This window comes from Procambarus clarkii, chromosome 83 (assembly GCF_040958095.1).
Source record: "Procambarus clarkii isolate CNS0578487 chromosome 83, FALCON_Pclarkii_2.0, whole genome shotgun sequence".
NCBI lineage: Eukaryota > Metazoa > Arthropoda > Malacostraca > Decapoda > Cambaridae > Procambarus > Procambarus clarkii.
The window spans coordinates 11,226,296-11,234,618 of NC_091232.1; positions in this window are offsets into that span (position 1 = coordinate 11,226,296).

Here is an 8,323-nt window from a genome sequence, read left to right on the forward strand (position 1 = left end):
TGTATGTACTAGCTCTATCTATAAATCCAATATTATGTTTGTAAATCGACTATTTATGTACTTTCCTGAATAAAATGAACTTTACTAATATCTAATCTCTGTGACTAAAACGTAAGAACGGCTTTATCTATGCCTTTTTGATAACATATACAATTATAAGCTTTATTAGTGAATCTCTATTAATTAAACAATATATCAGAGAGTGTGTAAGGTTCGGTGTTCCATGTGCGAAGAGACATGGGAGATTTTACATCAGTACAGTAAATGTTTTAAGTAGCGAACGCATACTAACGAATAACGATTAGTATAGACCAACGCTATTGTTCTATGAAGTCGATTTAACTTCCAGACATGTATTTTTCAATAAGTCTTAGATATTTTCTGGCTAGTTATGTTAGATATTATTAGAAATACGTATTCTACTTGTTAATATAATAAACTAAATTTGCGATCATTTAAGGAGAGAAGTGCGACGACTGGATCACTGTGTGCAGAAGGTTGATATGCCAACAAACACTTTCCAGACAACAATATATCTTGGATAAGTCGCTCCACAACATTGACACCTGGACCGTTGACTTCCTATGAGGCCACATATTTACTTATTTCATAATGGAAGTATATTATTTTATAGTAAATATATGTTTTCTCGTGTTCTGCATTAAGTACCAACATTATAGTGAATAAATATACCATATTTCTTCATTATTTAAGTAATGCTAGGAGGCTTTGAGTAGCTTTGGGTCATTAGGTGAACAGAATCTCCAATAGATGGGGCGAGAGTCGCGCTATCTCTCGCCCGAGCGAGAGTCGAAACTTATTTTAGAATTGATATATCTTTGTCCTCCAACAAGATATATTTCCTTTGGTGCACTCACAATAACGAGCATATCTCTGTCTTTCTGAAGGCATATAATATTTTAGGCTTTATAAGCGTATCTTTGTTAATTACACACTATATTGGCAAGTGCGTAGGCTTCTGCATTCCATGACCGACAAGCTACTGAATGCCACTATAAAAACGTATGTATCTTCACTTGAGCTTTATATATGTCTATGTTAAAGTATTTAAAATAAAGCTTATATTTCTATCTTTCTTGAGACATATAAAACATATGTGTTTATTAACGAATTTACGTGAAATAAGCATTGTTCTGAGAGAGAGTTGCTCTGTCGATCAGTCTGTGCGGGGTCGGAGCTCGGCGATTATTAAAACACATGTATCTTCATTAGAACTTTATATATATCTATGGTAAAGTATTTAAAATGAAGCTTATATTTCTATCTTTCTCAACACATATAAAAACATTGGCGTTTATTAACGAATTTACGTGAAATAAGCATTGTTCTGAGAGAGAGTTACTCCGTTGTTCGATCTGTGCGGGATCGGAGCTCGCCGATTAGAAAAATACACGTATCTTCGCTTTAAATACAAATATGCCCATGGTAAGGCATTTAAAATGAAGATTATGTTTCTATCTTTCTTGAGACGTATAAAAATCTTACGTTTATTAACGATTCTGCGTGAAATAAGCATTGTTCTGAGATGAATATTGCGGATTTCCGGCTCTACGACCGATGAAAAATGCAACTTTTATACAACTACAAATATCTTTAGTTTTACTTTAAATTTTGTCCTGAAAGAGTTTTCATATATAGATCCAGTTTCTGCCGTTCTTCTGACATAAAAAGACCTTTGGTTTAATAAGTTATTAAAATGTTTTCAACAATATTACTAGGGCGTTCACCGATTCTAACATGGGCGACCCTTTTGGAAACGCAACACTTGGGTTGACCTGATTGATATATGGGTCAGATTCCATTAAGGTTCGGAACAATATTTAGTGCCCTCTGATTATTCCGCACAGTTGATGGTGCTACATAGCCTTCCCGGTTTTGTGCCTTCTTTTGATAATTATTTACGCATACTAGTGGCTGTACAAGAATGTAAGAACTCTTGAATATTTAAAGAAAAAAATAAAAGTGAAATTTCTGAAGGAGGAATTTGCGTAATAATTTTCATCCTATTCGAATATCATGGATTAGCGACATCCTATTGAAGGCTCGTAGTTTAGTTTTGAGAAATCTTGGTAGTTCTCAGTAAATTATAATATTTATTCTCTGAATTATTACCTGTAAATATTTCAATTGGCACCAAATTATAATATATACCCCGCATCTCCAGTACTCTTTCTGCCCGAAACGCTTTGCGTAATAGTGGCTTTAGGCATTGTATGTACTAGCTCTATCTATAAAGCCAACAAACTTTGTAAATCTCTTTATGTATGTACCTTACCTAAATAAAGATTATTATTATTATTATTATATACAAGAGAATATGCTCTATAAAGATTAGAGAAAATGGATCATACATTATGTATTATAGAAAACGTATAGGATAGGGTACACTATACTACCGCCCACAGGATGGGTATGTGGTCACGGGAGACATCTCCCGTCACGCAGGGTGCAGTTGCACCTCCACAGATCTCCAGTATCATCTATTGACACTGGTGATGGCTCAAAAGGGCCACCATTTACGGGCTATTCATGCTCGTGCCACCTTTTGGGTGTCTTCATCTTAACACATTCACAAGGGAGACATCTCCCGTCACGCAGGGTGCAATCGCACCTTCACAGATCTACAATACAATACAATACAATTTTATTTAGGTAAGGTACATACATACAATAAATATTTACAAGGATTGTTTAACTTATAGGTATAGCTAGTACATACAATGCCTAAAGCCACTATTACACAAAGCGTTTCGGGCATGAAATCTCCAGTATCAGCTCTTGATACTGGTAATGGCTCAAAAGGGCCACCACTTACGGGCTATTCATGCCCGTGCCACCTTTTGGGTGGCTTAATCTTCATCAATCAATCATCGAATAATAACTCACGGGAGACATATCCCGTCACCCAGGGTACAGTCGCACCTTCACAGATCTCCAGTATCAGCTTTTGATACTGGTAATGGCTCATAAGGGCCACCACTTACCGGCTATTCATGCCCGTGCCACCTTTTGGGTGGCTTAATCTTCATCAATCAGTCGGGTATGTGGTGCATAACTCCCACGGGATGGGAATAGGGAGCATAACACCCACATAATTGGTATTGGGTCCAATACTACCAGCACATGTACTCTGTACCCCAACGTACACCTGTGCTTCCTCAGTTGTTCGATTAAATCTCTTAAATACTCCTTGACTATTAGAGATATCTATAGTTTTCCCAATACTAACAGCTACATTCTCAGATAACCTAATTAATCTTATCATAAACATCTCAACAAAAATCACATCATTCTGGGAGGTGACTTCAATACTGACCTGTGTCAAAAACAAATACAAATATTTATTCAGGTAAAGTACATACATACAAGGCAAGATATTGTCAACAAAATAGCTCTCAAGTCGACTATTTCCTAAAGAGCATGAACTCCTGTATGCTAATCCCCACAATCGCCAAACCCACCCGAATCACTCAAACATCCACTACTACCTTGGATCACTTATTTACTAACATAACAGCTCCGCTTGCATCTGGTATAATCACCGACAGAACATCTGACCACCTGAGAATCGACTTGAGAATGGTCCAGGACGGACCGAAACGTCGTCGTCCCTTGAACTTCTAGTGTGTGGTCTGGTCAACATCTGACCACTATCCTACTTTCCTCGTAGCAAACATGGACATAACAACACCAGCTAACAAGAAACTTATCTTCAGGTTACACAGGGAAATAGTAAGTAATAGGCAATCCTCACAATTGCACTTCGCAATATAAACTGGGAATCTGAATTCAATAATACACAGGATATAAATGCATTTACTAACCTCTTCCTTTCCAAAACTCTCAGCCTCTACAACATTGTCCTCTCCTCACCAAGCAAGTAACTGGCAAAAGATTAAACAATCCTTGGCTCACAAGTGGCATATTCAAAGCAATCAGTAAGAAACATGAATATGAAAAACAGGAGTGGCCTAGTTAAAAAGGAAGCAGTTAAGAGGTACTCATCAATGCTTACCAGTATAATAAGAAAAACAAAACTTTCTTACTGTAGGAGTAGATTAAAGAAGCAAAAGGCAACATGAAAAAGCACATGGAAAGCCATCTCCAACATCCTAGGAAGATGAAGGGAATTATTAGGGAAAAGCGCCAAGTCATTATTACTATATAGCCCTGGGAAGGAGTTAGGCTAAGGATTTGGAAAGGGGGAGGAGAAGAAATGGTGTCCAACCATTTGGACGGTCGAGGATTGAACGCTGACCTGCATGAAGCGAGAGCGCGAATATGCGTCTCCCCGTCTCCGGCTACCTGGGGATGTGACGTGCATATCGTCAGAGGTATCCGCGGAGGACTATCCTACGATGTCCGATCCTAGTTCTGATTCGGAGTGACATGTTCCTGTTATTTTGTGATTGTTTTTGCGTTGTTCCTGTCATTTCATTTGCTTGTGCTTGATTAGTAGTCCCCGTGGTGTAGTGGTTAAGACGTTCGTCTAGCGTTTCGTGAGCGCTTTGTCCTGGGTTCGCATCCTGGCAGGGGAGGATTTACTGGGCACAAATCCTTATCTATAGCCACTGTTTAAGGGGGCATATCAGTATAAATTACAAGTTGTTCAATTTGCTTATAAATTTTTTATGAAATGGTTATAGAAAGGGCTGCAACTGGTCCAAGTTTCACCATCACACCCTAAACAGAAAAGGAGAAAAAAAATACACAACGTATTATGCAACGAATGTTCAACATTCTCAAATAATCTCAGGAAACACATGTGTCAACTAAAATGTCTACTATGTGCTATAGAAGCACAAACTCTTGTAATAATTGTAATATGTATGTGCAATATATTTATATGTAATTTTTTTTTTTTTGGCCAATTTTTTTTTTCTCGTTTGTTATCAAGGGATTTGCATGAAACTTGCACACCTTGCTCAATAGATGCCTATCTGCAAGGGTGCCAATTATGAACGAAATCTGTCGAAGTCAAGCTCAGCTACAGGTGGCCGAACTTGGATCTTTATTTTACTCTGGAAAGTAATTTACAACTTCAAGGTGTTTCTCAGCTTTCATTTATTAATCAATTTACATGCAAATTACACCTTATATGTAGAGTTTGTGCTTCTACAAACCTATTGAGACATTTTAGTCCAAAGTCCATTTGTTGATTTTATAAAAATTTATAAACATCATATATTGCATATTTTTGGAAGGGTAACTTTGAATAATTATATTATTGCAATAAACACTTTTTTTGATAAAACTGATCAATACAATTCTTTATTATGTGTTAATTTAATATCTGAGTGTTATAGAAATGATTTTAGTTGACACATGTGTTCCCTGAAATTATTTGAAAATGTTGAAAATTCGTTGCATAATACGTTGTGTATTTTTTTTCTCCTTTTCTGTTTAGGGTGTGCTGCTGAAACTTGGACCAGTTGCAGCCCTTTCTATAACCATTTCATAAATAAATTTATAAACAAATTGAACAATTTTTACGAAACCCGTAATAAGCCCCCTTAACTGCGTGTAACTGGGTTGTTTCTGGCCTAGTACTCACCTAGTTATGCTAGCGGGATGGGCTTTGGCTCTTTGGTCCCGCCTCTCAACCGCCAATCAACTGATGTACAGATTCCTGAGCCTACTGGGCTCTTAATATCATATCTACATTTGAAACTGTGTATGGAGTCAGCCTCCATCATAACACTTCCTAGTGCATTTCACTTACTTAGTACTCTGACACTGAAAAAGTTCTTTCTAATGTGTCTGACTCATTTGGGTACTCAGCTTCCACCTGTGTCCCCTTGTGAGTGTACCACCCGTGTTAAATAATCCATCCTTGTCCTGAGAATTTTGTATGTGGTGATTATGTCTCCCCTAGCTCTTCTGTCTTCCAGCGACGGATGGTCCTACGGGCCATTGCATTCGCCTTCCGAAACAAAATAAAAGACTGCTGTCTGCCGGTGTCGGTGTATCTTCCAGCCCGCACGTTTACAGCAGACAGCTCGAGCACAGCCTGCATTCCACCAGGTAACGCACTTCCGCGTGCCCCGGGAGGTAGAGCGAGGAATAGAGTGGAGGGCAGAGTCGAAAATGGTGTCATGAAAAAGGAGGACGAGTCGAGGAAGAGGCAGAGGGGAGAGGTCGGAAAGTGTAGCATCGAGGGGTTAATAGAGTGCAACCTTGGCAAATTGTCACATAGGGGAGGATGAAAAGAGAAAAAGGTGACAAGGATGGGGAAATGGTCACTTAGATCATCAAAAACCCGCCAAGTGAAATTTAAGTAAAGAGAAAGATCAAGACAGGAGAGGGTGCGAGTGCTGGAGTCCACATGAGTGGGTTCACCAGAATTCAGAAGACAAATGAGAGGACAAATGGTTCGAGAAGACGGTCCCGGGTGTTTATCAGAGCATCATCCCAGAGGGTATGCCGACAGTCGAAATCACCCAACAGGACAGGCTCTGGGGTAAGGAGTCCAACAAGTGCTTAATAAAATCAGGAAGAGAAAAGCAGGACATTTGGGGGGTAGATAAATGGAACAGACTGTATACCACTTACTCACAAAGATACGGGCCGCAGAACATTGAAAAAGTATGAGGGACGAAGGAAATATCAGTACGAATCAAGAGCAGTAGAGTTATGAGCCCCAGCCAAAGCTGGAGGGAGGGAGAGAAATTAATCCTCCCGCTCAAGGGAGCGGGAGGATGTACCAGGGGCAGACGGATAGGGGGTCCTGTGCTGGAGGAGGTAATGGAGAGGGGTGGTCAAGGGATTGGGGGAGGCAGGAACAGGGAAGCGCACCTCAGCAACGGAGAAGCGAGGGCTAAAGAAACCTCCATAGCCGAGACGGGGAGCTCGACTTCCGAAATGGGAGGGGAATACAGTGATAGTCGGCGTCAGAGGGTGGGGAAGAAAGCGACGCTTTCTTACCTGCCGGGAAAGGAAGGAAGAGGAGTTTTGCTTGCGTTTCTGACTTTAAAAGACAGGTGTGCCAGCAGTAATTTCGGACTGGGCGAGTCTCCATAGTCTCAACCCGAGGAGAACGGGAGTGACCAACAAGAATGTTGGGAGGCTGATGGACAACAGCCTGGACAGACAGGCAGTGTAGAGGGCCAAGCGACAGGGAAGAGATGGGAAGCATTGTTTAAGGCATATGCCATAATACTATATTATGCATACTTCTAGGAAAAAGATTTAGTTCAGAAACCTAGTATTTAGGGAGTGATCAACTTTCATACAATTTCCAGTGGTAAAAATTTCCGCAACTCAGAATTTTCATAGCATTGTCAGTTAATTGCGATGGACAGATAGATGTTGATGCAATGTATTTTTTTCTGCCCAGTGCTCTGAATGTCAAAGTGAATAAAGTCAATCAAGCGCGGGTAAACAGCAGGATTAACCGACAATTGCTGACCCGGGAATATACACCTAGTGGGAAATCTACCTGCCACAAGTAATTCTGGAAATAATTAATCACGCTTTTTGTCTTGTACTAATGTTTCAACAAAATTTATATTGCTAAAGCTATCAGACCTTCGTGCTTGTGGCCCCTCTCCAGTCAAGATCATATTTCATGGACCATTGTGGCTTTAACAATAAAGATGTGACTACCTAAATAATTTTTAAGACACCACTAGGCCAGGAATACATTTAACATCATCCATGAGTCTTAAGTCTGTTCAAGGGTAGAGAACCATCTACTTACTATTACATGTTCAACTATTTGACCCTCCCTCGACTTACTATGCAAGACGCTGTACTTGGATCTATAGCAATGCACAACTGCAGTCCCCATATATGCAAGCTGAATCACAACGTGGCTGAAGATATGATGACCAAGTAAGTAATTATCAATAGAAGGCACCAAACCGGGAAGGCTATGTAGCACCATCAAATATATATGATGACCAAACCACTTGCCAGAAAATGAGACAACGGCGACGTTACGGTTTGTCCTGGACCATTATTAAGTCGTATGTGACTTGTCCAGGATGGACCGAAACGTAGTCATCTCCTGGTGTGTAGTTTGATCATACATATATGCTATCAACAGCGATTGTTGATGACAGTTCAACAAATGTCAGTAGAACTGTCATATTACAGTATCTCCTGGGAGTTGGCCCAGCCCAAAAATTAAAGCCATCATCGACATGGTTGGATACCCAGCAAAACTGTCATCTGCTGAAGATCAGGCAGAACCAGTGTTGTACTTCAAATAAACAAATATTTAAGCTTAAAATCCAAATGATTTTTAAAGTAATTATCATAAGATGAACTTAAATTCGTAAAGGTGAAAAACATACACGTA